Genomic DNA, 16,219 nt, shown 5'->3' with positions numbered 1-16,219 from the left:
ACTTCATTATTGTTGAGTATTTCACTTGATTCGTCATCGCTCGGTAGCTGAAACACATGGTAGTAGAATATTATGATAGAGAGAATATCTTTCTGATATGATATTTGTACTAAAAAATTACAAACTGATCTGTGTCGTTAGAATTAGAATAGTAATGAGATGTGGAAAGAAAACTCGCCTCTGTCGATTCGGGGATTGTATCTCCATCGTTGGTTATCACAGCATCAAGAAGCATGTTTTGTGGACCCTCCGTAATTAAAGTATGAACCAAGCAGTAGTCAATTAAAGCACCATTATATTTGTCGACGGGATTGTGTCCACATGACGGCGCAGTGAGTATGTTGTCTGGCCTCATCCTTGTTCCAAAGTTTTGTCTCTGGTACGTATCATTTGTGTGTAGCCAATCACAATCTTCATTAGCTAAAGAGACATTGAGCGACTGTCAGTGAGGAAATCAAAGATTGGATATACAGTGTTTCATGTAGGTGTCATCAGCTGTATCGGATTGATTTTGTTCTCTAGTTGTAAGGACTATTGTTAACGATTTGGTTCGATACCGTTTGTCACGTAGGCTTTGCAATATCAGTTGCTTATGTTGCTCATAGCAGGCATTTTCTCTCTGCCTCGTAAGTGCTTGTTTTGCTTCTGTATTATAAGTGTTAATTTGGTACAAGACAACATGAGCAACAGTTCTTTTTACTCTGTATGGTAGTTAACATGAGCCACAATTGCTTACCATATGAACTGCTGCCTCTGTAGGATTGAAGTGGTGGCCGTAACACAGTTAGTTGGGAGGACCCACTGGCAGAGTCGATGTTGGCAGAGTCGATATTATTGACATTTTCCTTGTTAGAAACAGCAGTATATGGTGTTCCTAATGAATTCAGACCAGGAAATGAAGTCCAATCACTCATTATGACATCAATAGGTATGCCTGCATCATAATTGTATGAACAATGTCAGTTGTTGACACACAAATGCCGGTATTACGGTTGGATGTAGGAGAACACATGACCTTCCGCAGATGGTGTGTGTCGTTGCTGGGTGAGAGCAGACTGCGCAGTGGTCCTCTCCGTCGTGTCAAAACCTGCCCAAAAGAACACTTAATTGATATGATTTACTTGAGATTCATCAATGTATGATAAAAATAGAGAAAATGAAGTAACCAGGCGACATGGCCCCGGGTGGCTTAGATGGAGTGTTGATTTCATTTAGAATAGCAAATGGCGCACTTGGCCTCTCCATAGTGTCAAAACCTGGCCAGAAGAACACTTAACTAACCTGATTTTACTTGTGATTCATGAAAAGTATGGTAAAAAACAGAGAAAATGGAGTAACCAGGCGACATGGCCCCAGGTAGCTTAGATGGAGTGTTGATTTCATTTAGAATGGCAGCCGCAGCTCTCTTACGATCCCTTGCCTCTTGTCTTTTCTTTAATATTGCATCCCTGTTTAGTGCATACCTCTCCCTTTCCCTCTGTCTCTTCAGCTCTTTTGGATCTGCTTTTTGACCTGCGAGACAATGACATATTCTTCTGGATTTACAGACCTAAGTAGGTAAGAGTCGCAGCTTATGTATTTACCTGAATTGTTGTTGTTGGTTAGGTCCTGAAAGGGAGTATATACCCCACTACGCTGAGAGGATGCCATATTGTCTTCTCAACTTTTCTTTTTTGTGAAACACTTATTCAACCCTTTGTCAACTCAGTTTGTTCATGATGTACTGTAAGTATCAATTTTGAAAGTACAAATTACATACTGTCATATTAAAAGAGCAATTTCCTTTGTCTTCTGTCAGATCATAAGATGTGCAAATTAAATTGATCTAACCTGTGCATTGGCAGGTCTCGAGATGCCGTGGGGCCACATAGGGTGATGACACCGGAGGTAGGGCAGCCTGCCAGGTTGAGGACGTCCACCGGGTCGAGGACGTCGCGGACAGGGCGAGGGCGGCGGGGCGAGTATGGCGGGGCGAGGAGAGGTAGGGGCGAGGAGAGGTACGGCAGCAAGGCGGGTGGAGGACGTCGCGGACACCAAGGGCCAGGAGAGGTAGGGCAGCAAGGCGGGTCGAGGATGTTGCGGACACCAGAGGCGCGGCGGGGCGGCTGGCGGAGGCGAGGTTCGTGGCGTGATGCCGGCGTTGATCGTGGAGGTTCCTGGCGTGGTGGCGGCTTTGATCGCGGAGTCCACGTTAATTCCCTTGAGGTGTCATCGTTGGGGGTTGTGTAGCATCCTGAACGGGGAGTCTGCCGGCAGAACATTTGTTTTGAGCCGTAGATCTGACTGTAGTATAATGGATGTAACGTGGACTGTTGGATGCAACTTAATGGATCTGATCGGACGTGTGGGGTTATCCTGTGTGCACGTTTTGGGGTGCATGTAGGGGAAGTCATGTTTGGTCTTTTAATAGTAGTATAGATGAACCTGTCATCGCATGCACTATTTGTGAAGTTGGCTGTAACACATTGGGCGATTTGGACAACAAGGAGGAAGGCGATTCACGAAGGAATCTTCCAAAGTCCGCAGGCTACTCACATGTTCGTCCAGAGGTTCATCTCTGAACTTGATATGATCAAGTCTCCATCCCCAGCACAATCGAGTACACGAACCAGAACGGCTCAAAGCACGTGAGCCAAGGCGCCGCCCCCAGGCTTCGCGAAGATACATGTAGATGCAGGTGTGGCGCGGTCTAGGGGGACGGCAGCGGCTGTTTGCCGGGACGACCAAGGGAATTATATGGGTAGTTCTTCCCTGCTCATATACGATATGCAGGATCCAGCCACATTGGAAATCATAGCATGTCGGGAAGCTTTGGCATTGGCAGAGGATCTGGGAGTACAGAATGTTGTTATCTCGTCGGATGCAAAACAAGTAATACAGGACCTGAACAATGTCAGTAGAGGACGCTATGGGGCCATCATCGAGGAGATTCAAGCTAGATCAGCTAATTTCACCTGCAATTTTATGTATGAAAGTCGTTCGGTTAATATAGAGGCACACAAACTTGCTAGATTCTCACTTTCTTTAGATTAGGGGCGCCACCTGTGGCTTGTTCAACCCCATGATTTGAATTGTATCCCACATTCTGTGGTTTATGATCAATAAAGCTTTTGCTTTACCGCTCAAAAAAAGAGTATGCTCAAAAGAAAAGTTACGCTTACGAGTACTGATACCGGTAATTCTGAGAGCAACTAGTTAACGACCGCTCCTTCGGAAGCCTCACAACGATCAGCGTCACTTGGCGCGCTCCCAGCCACCAGCCACGTGTTGCTCTCTAGGCACTTCATTCAAAAAAAATCATTTTTCGCATGCGTTTTTGACTTTTTAAACGGGTTTTCTTCCGGGTTTTTCTACGTTTCGGTTTTTCACCGGTCTTGCTTAACTTTTGGACCAAAAAAAGTTTCAGGAAAAAAACTTTTTTTGCGCAAAAAACGTGTTTTCTTTCTTTTTATCCTCCAAAGACACAGTTTTGCTTCCGCGAGAGGCATGGTTTTGCTTTCGCGAGAGGCACGACCATGACTCTCAGAAACGAAAAAACGCATTTTTTTAATTCGCCAGAGGCACGGTTTTGCTTCCTCGAAAGGCACGACCATGACTCTCGGAAACGGAAAAAATAAACATGTTTTTTTGCTAGAGGCACGTTTTTGCTTCCGCCAGAAGCACGGTTTTGTTTTCGTGAGAGGCACGACCGTGCCTCTCGGAAACGAAAAAACGTGTTATCTGTTTCTTTTCTTTCGTGAGAGGCACGGTTTTGTTCCCGCAAGAGGCATGGTTGTGCTTTTGCCAGAAGCACGGTCGTGCCTTGTCGGAAACAAAAAAACGCACTTTCTATTTATTTTTTCCTTCGCGAGAGGCATAGTTTTGTTTCCGCGAGAGGCACAGTTGTTATTTCGTGAGAGGCACGGTCATGCCTCTTTCGGAAAGGGAAAAAAACCATGCTTCCGGTTCAGTTTTTTTGTTCGGTTTTTTTAGTGAAAAAAGTTCGTCAAAACCTATTAACATGAGATCTAGTTTTGAAGATCCCGACACGATAAATTCAACGCTGAAAACGGTTCAAGATTTGGACGCACGATTTAAGAGATAAAACATTTTGAATAAACAGATTTACGAAAAAAGGGGAAACTACCAGGTTGCGACAAGTGGCACACATGCAACGCGTTACTTGTCCTAACCGGGAAAGGTGGGAGTGATCTTTACAAGGAGTACTCCTCAATTAGTGATTTCGGGTAATTCTCAACAACAACAAATTACTCAGTGATATTTAGCTTATTATCCTATATATAAGCCTGCTATAATTCGAGTCTAGTTGTGCACAAATGCCGGTTGGCAGGGGACGCAAAGGAAGTGCCGAAAGTTAATTTGAACGAAGACATATGCGAATATGAACCAAATATGTTGCTTTTGCATGTAAAAATGACCATGATATTTTAGACATTTTAAGCTGGTTTAATCTTTATCTTTATCTTTACCAAATATTAAAAGAAGGAGACTTTCATAGTTCTTCATCCGTCACTTGTTTATATCCGTTAATTTTATGTTAACTAGCAAGATTGTGAAACGACTCCTTGGCGATCGATCGCGGGAGCCATCGATTCCAATCGCGCGTGCCGCGTCCTGTTCCCTTTCCCTTTCTAGATCGTTTCCGTATTTGGAAAAGCCCACCGTGTGGTCTCCTATTCCCCTTTCGCTTTCTCCTTTTCTCAGTTTTCCTGTTTTCATTGAAAGTGTTAGTTGATTTAAATTGAAAGTGAGATTTCCCGCCCAATATTGTCCCTGAAAAACCGCTGGCCCAGAAAGGGAATTGGCAAAATAGGAAAAAACAGGCCCAAACTGAAAAAACGAGGAAAGGGAATAGAGCCTTCATAGGTACTAGGCCGAGGCTGGGCCCAACTTACAAAAACAGGAACGCTAGAGGCTGGGATCGATCGCGAGAGGGAATAGGATGCGGGAGCCTGATCGCTAAAGCTTTTATCGTTTGCTGTCGGATTTCTCCGATCGGGAATCGAGCGCGCCGCCTAGGACGCGCGCGAACGTTAGCCACGCCCGCAAGATTGACGGTTGAGATTTAAAAGGATATATTTTCTCTTCTCTCTTCTCTTTCCTATTAATAAACGGAAATGTTAACGCCCACACGTGTGAGCGTTAGCCAAGTCGTCCACACGTCTCCATCACCGTCCAGCGCCTTTTGCACGAATCTTGGCATAAAAAGGCTGATTTTGTGTGCCACGTAGGACAACTCGTGTGTGTGGCATGTGGGGGAGTTCGCCCACACGCCTGTTTTCTCTCCGCGGCCAACGTTCGCCAGTCGGGGCGTGCGATGAAACTGATGTCGCGCCCGCACGCCACGCACCACTCCTGTTCCCCATCTCCCACGACTGCCATTCTCCCACTCTCCCACACCCAAGTTGTCATTTGTCATGTTTTTGAAGGGTACATGGCAACTGCCCTATTTGTGATTTTAAACATATGGCAACTCTCTTTTTACCCGAACATGTTATTGTTGCCACGTTTGTTTTGCAGCGTTACATGGCAACTGTCTAGTATTAGTAGATGACAACTCCTAAAGATACCACCGTCACCCACATGCCCGTCTCCTGTCCCACACGCCAAAAGCCATCAGTTGCCATGTGTTTTGCAGGATACATGGCAACTGTCCTAGCGTGCTTGTAAGCAGATGGCAACTCTCTTTTTACCCGCAACATGTTTTTTGCCATGTTTTGTAGTGCTACATGGCAACTGTCTAGTGTTAGTAGGTGGCAACTCTTAAAGTTTTCCAAATCATGATAACTGTAGATTGTCCGACATGGCAACAGCTACAGTTGCCCAAAAATGACATCCGACACTTGACCTAAGATGGCAACTGCAGTTGAGCAACCATGGCAACTGTAGTTGTCCGACATGGCAACTGTAGTTGAGCAACATGGCAACTGCAGTTCAGCAACATGGCAACTGAAGAGGGTCCGGATCATGGCAATTGTGGTGGGACGCGTGTTTACTGACACGCAGGGCGTGTGGCTCGCAGGTGGGGAGGGGCGACGGCCGAGACGGGTTGTGCGGGTCGCGTGCTCGCTCGCCCGGACGTGCTCGTGCGGGGCTATCGCGCTGCACCGGATGTGCGGGCTGTGGCTACGCGCGCCCGGACGCGGTCGTGCGGGCGGGTTCCTGTCCATGCCACACGAGGCGTGCGGGCGGGTTCCTGCCCACGCCACACGTGTGGCAGTTATCGGGACCCTTAATAAAAGGTACCGTTCCTTGATCCGTCATCTTCCCCGGTCAAATCTTTTTCCTATTGTACGGATCGCTAACTCGATCGATTTCTTTTTTTTCTTCACCGAACGGATCGTATGGAACGATCGATTTCTCCAAGCCGAAGATCGATCTCTTAAATTTTTATTGGCGGCCTGCACAAGAGCGGATGAACTTAGTGATGGCCCCCCTTTCCCCTCCCGTGCTCCCTTCCCTTGGCTCCCCCCTTGACCGCGTCGCCTGCTCGATCCTCCCCTTCCCCTCCGATGGTCCTTCCCCCCCCGCCTGGCTCTCCCTCACTGGCCCATGCCCCCCCCCCCCGCCGCGCTGGCTCCCTCCACCCCTTCTCCTCGGCCCTCCTTGTGACACCCGGATATTTAAGCTACAGTAATCCTCTGCTAATTGATGGTGCCTTGGCATCACTTACTGTTGCTAATTCTCGCTTGATCCAAAGTCTTAAGTGCCAAATAATTATGGCAGTGGCATAATTGATAATACTAATTTAGGAGCTAGTGCTATATTTTACAAAAGCTAAAAACTAAATTAAAGCATAAAGGAAAACAGAAAACAAACATTAAAAAACAGAAAATGCCTCCCCTGATCCCCCCCCATTGGGCCTCGGCCCATCTCACCGAGACGGCCGGCCCAACCCCCTGTTGGGGAACGTTGCAGAAAATAAAATTTTTCCTACGGTTTCACCAAGATCCATCTATGAGTTCATCTAAGCAACGAGTGGAAGGAGAGATGCATCTACATACCACTTTGTAGATCGCGAGCGGAAGCGTTCAAAAGAACGGGGTTGAGGTAGTCGTTCTCGTCGTGATCCTACGAATAACCACAATTGGGTTCATCTATGTTGTTGCATCTTTTACGTGGCTGCAATTGGGTTCTAGCAAGAACGTTTTCTTACCTACGAATAACCACAACGTGATTTTGTCAATTTCTATTTACCCTTCATAAGGACCCTTTTCATCGAATCCGCTCCAACTAAAGTAGGAGAGACAGACACCCGCTAGCCACCTTATGCAACTAGTGCATGTCAGTCGGTGGAACCTGTCTCACGTAAGCGTACGTGTAAGGTCGGTCCGGGACGCTTCTTCCCACAATACCGCTGAAGCAAGAAAAGACTAGTAGCGGCAAGCAAGTTGACAAGATCTACGCCCACAACAAAATTGTGTTCTACTCGTGCAATAGAGAACTACGCATAGATCTAGCTCATGATGCCACTGTTGGGGAACGTTGCAGAAAATAAAAAATTTCCTACGGTTTCACCAAGATCCATCTATGAGTTCATCTAAGCAACGAGTGAAAGGAGAGATGCATCTACATACCACTTTGTAGATCGCGAGCGGAAGCGTTCAAAAGAACGGGGTTGAGGTAGTCGTTCTCGTCGTGATCCTATCACCGGAGATCCTAGCGCCGAACGGACGGCACCTCCGCGTTCAACACACGTACGTTCAGCGTGACGTCTCCTCCGTCTTGATCCAGCAAGGGGGAAGGAGAGGTTGATGATGATCCAGCAGCACGACGGCGTGGTGATGGATGCAGCAGAACTCCGGCAGGGCTTCGCCAAGCAACTATGGGAGGAGGAAGAGGTGTAGCAGGGGGAGGGATGCGCCAAGACTCAGGGTACGGCTGCCCTCCCTCCCCCTTCCTTTATATAGGCCCCCAGGGGGGGCTAGAGATCCAATCTCCCAAGGGGGCGGCGGCCAGGGGGGTGGAGTGCCCCCCAAGGCAAGTGGTGCGCCTCCCCCCCCTTAGGGTTTCCAACCCTAGGTGCAGGGGAGGCCCAAGCGGGGGCGCACCAGCCCACTAGGGGATGGTTCCCCTCCCACTTCAGCCCACGGGGCCCTCCGGGATAGGTGGCCCCACCCGGTGGACCCCGGGACCCTTCCGGTGGTACCGGTACAATACCGGGTGACCCCGAAACTTTCCCGATGGCCGAAACAGCACTTCCTATATATAATTCTTTACCTCCGGACCATTCCGAAACTCCTCGTGACGTCCGGGATCTCATCCAGGACTCCGAACAACATTCGGTTTGCTGCATACTCATATTCATACAACCCTAGCGTCACTGAACCTTAAGTGTGTAGACCCTACGGGTTCGGGAGACAAGCAGACATGACCGAGACGGCTCTTCGGTCAATAACAACCAGCGGGATCTGGATACCCATATTGGCTCCCACATACTCCTCGATGATCTCATCGGATGAACCACGATGTTGAGGATTCAAGCAACCCCGTATACTATTCCCTTCGTCAGACGGTATGTTACTTGCCCGAGACTCGATCGTCGGTATCCCAATACCTCGTTCAGTCTCGTTACTGGCAAGTCAATTTACTCGTACCGTAATGCATGATCCCGTGACCAGACACTTGGTCACTTTGACCTCATTATGATGATGCACTACCGAGTGGGCCCAGTGATACCTCTCCATAATACGGAGTGACAAATCCCAGTCTCGATCCGTGTCAACCCAACAGACACTTTCGGGGATACCTGTAGTGCACCTTTATAGTCACTCAGTTACGTTGTGACGTTTGGTACACCCAAAGCACTCCTACGGTATCCGGGAGTTACACGATCTCATGGTCTAAGGAAAAGATACTTGACATTGGAAAAGCTCTAGCAAAACGAACTACACGATCTTGTGCTATGCTTAGGATTGGGTCTTGTCCATCACATCATTCTCCTAATGATGTGATCCCGTTATCAACGAAATCTAATGTCCATAGTCAGGAAACCATGACTATCTGTTGATCAACTTGCTAGTCAACTAGAGGCTTACTAGGGACATATTTGTTGGGGAACGTTGCAGAAAATTAAAAAATTTCCTACGGTTTCACCAAGATCCATCTATGAGTTCATCTAGCAATGAGTCATGGGAGAGTGATTGCATCTACATACCACTTGTAGATCGCGTGCGGAAGCGTTCAAGTGAACGGGGTTGATGGAGTCGTACTCGTCATGATTCAAATCACCGATGACCTAGTGCCGAACGGACAGCACCTCCGCGTTCAACACACGTACGGAGCGGATGACGTCTCATCCTTCTTGATCCAGCAAGGGGGAAGGAGAGGTTGATGATGATCCAGCAGCACGACAGCGTGGTGGTGGATGCAGCAGAACTCCGGCAGGGCTTCGCTAAGCGACTACGGGAGGAGGAGGAGGTGTAGCAGGAAGGGGAGGCGCCAACGGCTTCAGGGTGCGGCCACCCCTCCCTCCCCTCCCTTTATATAGGTGCAAGAGAGGGGGGAGGGCGCAGCCTTGCCCCTTCCTCCAAGGAAGGGGTGCGGCCAAGAGGGGGGAGGAGTCCATCCTCCCCAAGGCACCTCGGAGGTGCCTTCCCCTCTTAGGGCTCTCCCCTCCCCAAGTCTCCTTGGCACATGGGCCTCTTGGGGCTGGTGCCCTTGGCCCATATAGGCCAAGGCGCACCCCCACAGCCCATGTGGCCCCCGGGGCAGGTGGACCCCCCCCCCCCCCGGTGGACCCCCGGACCCCTTTCGGCACTCCCGGTACAATACCGATAAAGTGTGAAACTTTTCCGGCGACCAAAATAAGACTTCCTATATAAAAATCTTTACCTCTGGACCATTCCAGAACTCCTCGTGATGTCCGGGATCTCATCCGGGACTCCGAACAACATTCGGTTTGCTGCATACTCATATTCATACAACCCTAGCGTCACCAAACCTTAAGTGTGTAGACCCTACGGGTTCGGGAGACATGCAGACATGACCGAGACGTTCTCCAGTCAATAACCAACAGCGGGATCTGGATACCCATGTTGGCTCTCACATGTTCCACGATGATCTCATCGGATGAACCACGATGTCAAGGACTCAATCAATCCTGTATTCAATTCCCTTTGTCTAGCGGCATTGTACTTGCCCGAGATTCGATCGTCGGTATCCCGATACCTTGTTCAATCTCGTTACCGGCAAGTCTCTTTACTCGTTCCGTAACACATCATCCCGTGATCAACCCCTTGGTCACATTGTGCACATTATGATGATGTCCTACCGAGTAGGCCCAGAGATACCTCTCCGTTTACACAGAGTGACAAATCCCAGTCTCGATTCGTGCCAACCCAACAGACACTTTCGGAGATACCTCTAGTGCACCTTTATAGCCACCCAGTTACGTTGTGACGTTTGGTACACCCAAAGCATTCCTACGGTATCCGGGAGTTGCACAATCTCATGGTCTAAGGAAATGATACTTGACATTAGAAAAGCTTTAGCATACGAACTACACGATCTTTGTGCTAGGCTTATGATTGGGTCTTGTCCATCACATCATTCTCCTAATGATGTGATCCCGTTATCAACGACATCCAATGTCCATGGTCAGGAAACCGTAACCATCTATTGATCAATGAGCTAGTCAATTAGAGGCTTACTAGGGACATGGTATTGTCTATGTACCCACACATGTATCTGAGTTTCCTATCAATACAATTATAGCATGGATAACAAACGATTATCATGAACAAGGAAATATAATAATAATAACCAATTTATTATTGCCTCTAGGGCATATTTCCAACAATATTATGGTCTATGTATTCACACGTGTATTACGATTTCCGGATAATACAATTATAGCATGAATAAAGACAATTATCATGAACAATGAAATATTATAATAATCCTTTTATTATTGCCTGTAGGGCATATTCCCCCCCCCCCTGATCGCCTTCCAATTGGGTTTCTAATCGACTAACAAATATTCCTGTTGCATTGCCATGCATTTTGGAACATATCAAATTGCATAAAAAACTGCAACTTGACTATGATAAACCAGATGTTTTTTTTCACAGGTCAACATGCTTAAGTTTTCCCATACAAATTTGCAGGTAGCATTTGCGTGCGAAAATGAACACATCTGTTATTTTTTTTCAAAAAAAAAATTTGACCTGACAAAATACATTTTTGGCGTGCGGGAGCATATACTCCCTAGAGCCAAAAGCAATACCCGTGAAAGACGATCTTACATTGTGGGACGGATGGAGTATAAGCTTAGCGCTGTTAGTTGCAAGGAAGTAACAAGTCTGATTAGTTGTTGGATCACCAGCATATATACTGGAATAACAAAAAGGTACCATTCGCTGATCAAAACTTACCGCATGAAGTATATGTCATCACCCATGTCGCACCTAGCTAGGCCAAATCTCCATCCACCAATGCAAAGATAATTTTATCCCAGGCTTTACACCTAGCTAATAGGAGATCACTAGCAAATATGCCCGTGCGTTGCAATCGGAAGAAAAAATATTCCGGCACGACGATACCCTTCTACTAAAAGAATACAAGGCATAAAGAAAAACTTTGAACATATGTGAGAATGAGATAAGTACTTTTAAAAGGCCACTTGGAAAATAATAAATTTGAAGGTCTAATTTCCTAAGAACATTCACGTTGTTGTCATTTTTAGTCTAAAGTTTCTTCAGAGCTACCTGTTCTAACTTCTAAACAAATTGACACGAAAAAATGACATACCAATGACCGCGGCAAGGTGATGCCGAAATTGCCAACATCTGGTTCACGTCCACAAGTGGCACGGATCATGTGACACAACCAATAACAACAATTGGAAAAGGAACAATGTCTAGGAGATTGGCGACATCTAGGTGAATATATGGGTGCTAAAAACCATCACCGAGCGTGGCGTTGGATTGTAGTAGTCGATGTAGATTAAATGGCAAAATTTGTCCTTCAAGATGCACTCTAGGTTTTCTTCATTTGAATAGATTTTCCTTGTTGATGCAATCCAGGTGGCGTGTGGATTCAACCAAGAAAGCTCCAATGCGTTGCTGATGATAACAGCGGCTAGATGCTCCAACATGACGATGGCGGCATCGGGTTCCTGTGGCAGCTAAGGGCAATGGCTATATGCCTAAGAAAGAAGTATACACGACTAGGAAAAAGGCTACTAGCAGCGCGGGTACACGCGCTACTAGTATCGCGCTACAGCTAATAGTTAGTAGTAGCATGGGTGCAACCGCGCTACTACTAACTTTGTTATTAGTAGCGTGTGTGCCACCCGCGCTACTGCTATTACGAACCCGCGCTACTACTAACGAAATAGTAGTAGCGTGACTATAATACCAACGCTACTAGTATCCGAAATACTAGTAGCGCGCAGTTTCTCCCACGCCACTACTAACTTATTAGAAATTAAAAAAACCAACCAATTCCGTTTTATGCATACAATTCCAGGAAAACACAATAGTGACCACTGCTCTGGCTCCTATTTCATGATTAACCGGACACCGAAGGCAATAAATGAGCCAAAAACCATCATTATGCATTGCTACTCATGAATGACCACATCAAAGAACATGCAAGTATGTATGTCATTAACAATTGCAAACAAAAGTTTCTCTTTACTACAGTTGTTGTATCTACTATCACAGTTTCTCATTCTACCTGTTGTCACTCCAATAATAAGAAAAATGAAAAGAAAAAATAGAAATAATCTGCCGCAATTGCACTTCGGTGTCATGGATTCAGTCTGCCGCTTCAACATCTCATTATCCTGCAGCAATGGAAATTTGACCCAAAATTACCTTTTGCAACTCTTCAAATCTCTTCGGTCAAGCAGACAGTGAGGTCTTAACATGCAAACAAAGATTGTCCCGTAAGAATTGCACACTTCAATCATGGGAGAATATAAGAGTGTACAAGGACATATACAAAAAATGGAACCAACCTGTAAATGTTCATCTTGTAGTTCCCTATTTTTGGCCAATTCCGAGTCATATTGTGCCCATCCATGATAGCCTCGAGGTAAGATCTCTCATTCCCACTCTGGCGCTATCTTCTACCTATGCATGAAAACATAACTTACTTGTCTGAGAAGCAAATGTGGAAGCTGATTATAACATGTATTCTAAGTCGCTAACCCATAGAGACATCATGGGAAGCTATCTGTTAAGCGAAGTTCAATCTATCTTCTGATTATTAGTGTTTCAGTTAGGTGATTAGTCCTTCTACGGCCGCCGGCGGCGGCGGCTGGGCACATGTTACTTTTCTAGCGACCTGCTCCTCTGGATTGCTGCATTTCAACAAAATTACTTGGCCGGCCGGAAGAATTTATCATGACACCAATAGATGATTAATCCTCCGCTTTTGCAGTAATTAATTTGGTTATAGCAGCATGCGTGCGCATACATACCTTTTCCAGCCTATGCAGTAGATAGGTTTTAAACTGCCGAATTCCGCGCCTGCTCGAGTTTGGATCCATCTTGTGCACCTTCTCGAATGCGGTAAAACGGCCATGTGTAACATAACTCAACAAGTCAGTCAGTCTGGTGGAAAACAAAACAGAGGAGCAAGAGCTACATGAACAAAATTTAGTGCTAGCGTGAAAGTGAGGCAACCACATATGCTAAACTAAATTAAGTTTTTCATATGACACATGGTCGGTTACTTAGGCAAAATGTTATATCTAACCCTTATTATAGTTCATCTTATTTTTTGGATTTTCCTAAAAGTTTTCTCAAGGGTAATCTTCCTATAGTTGGTGTTATAACTTGTATGGTTGACATGATAAGAAGTTATCTTGAATAAACTTCATCTTAGACCAAAAAGCAAAAAAAAAGTTGTATGGTTGCCATAATAAAATTGATAACGAAAGGATCATCTTGTTTGGAGCACTACTTAGACGCATGCATGCTGTACTCGTGTAGCCAGGAAAAGGAATTGTTAAACAGCTCATCTAAATTATGAAAAGAGAGGGACCAACAAAGCTAAATAAATGAGCTACTATTCCACAAAACACATCTAAGAATCATACATTCCATGAACCAGCACCAACAACCAACATACCTAAATAAGCTCCGACATAAACGAACATATAATAGCTGTCAAGTTATTTTATCACTTCTATGAGTTGTAAGTTATGTTAAAATTTAAAGACATTGAGGACACATAATTAAATACCCAAGGTACTACTAACTACCACATGGACAACAAGGAATTACAGCTTTAATCATTGAAATAATAGCAGGTCATATATAAAAAGAGAACAGCACTCAAATGAGCTTACCTGAGTCTGCAAATCATCACCAGTGACAAAGTTACCCACCGTGCGCAGAGCTGGAATGAGAACAGAAGCCGAAGGGTGCCTAAATCAAATAATAGGAATTGTCGTTGCCGGACTTAGCGAGAGCAATCAGATGAGGTCGGGCGAGAGAGACGGAGGTAGACGAACGAGGAAGTTTTTCTGCTGCCGAAACTGTCGCAGCGCTTTCTGTTTTTTTCATTCACTTTCCTTATGCGATTACAAGGCAAGACCAACTAACTCTCCCGGGGTTATCGCCATGATCCGCATCAGCCGTGCCATCCCACGGCCCGCATCACACAGCGTCGTCAACACCCAGGAGAGAAAGAGGGGAAGAGGGTACGTGCATGGCGCACTACCTCAACAAACTACATGCATGGGCGCGTCACATCCGACGGCCATGTGTACATTATTCAGAAAAATACAGAAAACTACTACTAGTGCATGAGCTTATCAGCGAGGTCAACAGGAATTAGCACATCAACCATGTGTAGCTGAGGGAAAAGGTGAACATGAAAAATGCTCTTACAGGTACGAGAGAGCTCAACAGGCATCAGTGAGCACCTCCTCATCCTGAAAGTGGATAAGGCGCTATAGTGCTGAGAGAGCCGGTTTGACCTGCCACACACACAGATCAACTCATAAGCATCATTTTTTACAGCAAGTTCAATCAATGAGACAACTTCCCAGAATTAAACATGTTCATAGTTTGGCTGTGGTTTCCCACGGCAGAAGTTGGAGAGTGTCCATGTGGCATTCCTGAGCATTGAGAGCTTGGCATGCTCATTGAGCTGCTGCAACAAAGGGAATAGACCACCACTTCCAAGCACAAGGTCATGGCACTTTGGAGAGTCCCCAGCAACATTCCCCAGAGCCCAAACAGCCTGAAAATACAAATATGAAACACATTAGCATCATGTCGTAAAGCCTCTGAAAGAAGAAAATCTTCTGAGTTGTTCGCATGCCTGTTCGCGGACATCCTCACTAGGAGAGCTGAGTAGCTTGACAAAGATGGGCACAGCACCGTACTCAACCACCACTTTGGTGTTGTCTGATGTGCCTGATGCAATGTTGGTGAGCGCCCATGCAGCCTCAAACTGTATCAGAAAAAATCAGAAAAAATTAGGTAAGCATGTGCCACTTTGAGTGATTAAATGCAACTACAATCAAATTAACATAACTTCATCATTAGGATTGTTCTCACCTGGAGTTGGGGATAGTCCTCCCGTGTGAGGAACTCAATGAAGCGAGGCACCACGCCTGTGTTGATCACTTCCTCAAGTGGAGGGCTTCGCTCTACAAACATTATGCAACATATCAGCAGGCCGTCACAATTTTGAATTTTAAGCAGGTACGACTTTTTCTTAAAAAAATACATGAACTGATCATAAATTAATTAGTGTTGAATATTTAACAAATGGTGTAGGCCAAAAAACAAGCATCCATTGTTTCCCTAATTATTATTTTCATAAGCATTGCAGGGTCACATTACTGAAACAATGTTACCTAGATCGACAAACAGTCAGCAGAACATTGATTTAAAAAGGCAACAGTTAAATCAAACACTGTGATACGATGCAGGAGCAGATGAATGGACTTGACATGTCAGTGAATTTTAAATCTCGGAAAGTAATATGGGGACAAGTAATTGATTTTGCCCCCCCCCCCCTAATACGCAAGTAAACTAAGACCTACACTCGTGGTTTAGCCACGAGCCCACGAGCAAATCTAGAACTGGCAGACCTCTCAGAGTAATAATCATGGATAGTGTACTGACAGAGGTATGCGACGCGCGGGTTCTCGTTCTCGATGGCGTTGGCCGCGTGGATGACGGGGACGATGGGCGCGAGGGAGGATGGCACCAGCTCGCTCTCCTCCTCCTTGCCGGAGAAGCCCTACCCC

General features: G+C 45.9%; 1 long non-coding RNA gene and 1 pseudogene across 1 annotated transcript; both read right to left on the bottom strand.

Moving 5' to 3' along the window:
* Positions 1–12,576: 12,576 nt before the first annotated feature.
* Positions 12,577–14,496, bottom strand: LOC123042883 (uncharacterized). The gene is made up of 4 exons (XR_006418924.1): positions 14,303–14,496; positions 13,430–13,507; positions 12,965–13,079; positions 12,577–12,866 (listed from the first exon to the last, which is right to left on the bottom strand). It is a non-coding gene; the product is annotated as an uncharacterized lncRNA (long non-coding RNA).
* A 301-nt stretch (positions 14,497–14,797) lies between these two features.
* On the bottom strand, positions 14,798–15,623 carry LOC123039718 (importin subunit alpha-1b-like; annotated as a pseudogene).
* Positions 15,624–16,219: the final 596 nt, after the last annotated feature.

Source organism: Triticum aestivum, chromosome 2B (assembly GCF_018294505.1).
Source record: "Triticum aestivum cultivar Chinese Spring chromosome 2B, IWGSC CS RefSeq v2.1, whole genome shotgun sequence".
In the NCBI taxonomy this organism is placed as follows: domain Eukaryota; kingdom Viridiplantae; phylum Streptophyta; class Magnoliopsida; order Poales; family Poaceae; genus Triticum; species Triticum aestivum.
Note: the sequence above shows the minus strand (reverse complement) of the source record. Positions and strands in the feature narration are given on the sequence as shown.